This window comes from Penaeus monodon, chromosome 29 (assembly GCF_015228065.2).
Source record: "Penaeus monodon isolate SGIC_2016 chromosome 29, NSTDA_Pmon_1, whole genome shotgun sequence".
Classification (NCBI taxonomy): Eukaryota; Metazoa; Arthropoda; class Malacostraca; order Decapoda; family Penaeidae; genus Penaeus; species Penaeus monodon.
Genome location: NC_051414.1, coordinates 33,722,344 through 33,722,735, shown reverse-complemented (window position 1 = coordinate 33,722,735; position 392 = coordinate 33,722,344). Strand labels below are relative to the sequence as shown.

General features: G+C 49.0%; 2 protein-coding genes across 2 annotated transcripts in view; one reads left to right on the top strand and one right to left on the bottom strand.

The window, feature by feature from the left end:
• Positions 1–392, top strand: part of LOC119592189 (glutaminase liver isoform, mitochondrial-like) — a gene marked incomplete at its 3' end in the record, with an annotated part of 133,529 nt that overhangs the window by 76,073 nt on the left and 57,064 nt on the right.
• LOC119592190 (troponin C, isotype gamma-like) overlaps positions 1–392 on the bottom strand; it is a gene marked incomplete at both ends in the record, with an annotated part of 3,131 nt that overhangs the window by 1,452 nt on the left and 1,287 nt on the right.

Genomic DNA, 392 nt, shown 5'->3' with positions numbered 1-392 from the left:
AGCTTCAAACTTTAAGCCTTATTTTGAATACAATTTCACCCCGATGCGCTCGCTGTCGACCGAGTGCACGAGCTCCTTCTCGGGAAGAGGAATTCACGAGAGCGAAGCGCTTCGTCGCCGCCGTCCCTCGGGCGCGGAGCCGGCTTGGCGTCGCGCTTCGTAAACGGGGCGAAATCGACTTCCCGGCGGGCGAAAGTTGATTAAGTCTCAGAGAATTAATTAAATCTCACGCGATGGGAAGTAGATTCTGGGTGAGCTAAGTGTGGATTTCCCGCTGCGTAATTCTAGAGGATTTCCCCCCCTTTTTCAGTTCGTGTTTTATGTTTATTTTCATTTTTTTTACGTTTAATTAATTTCCTCGCTTATCTCGCGCGTTTTAAATCCTCGTTCGG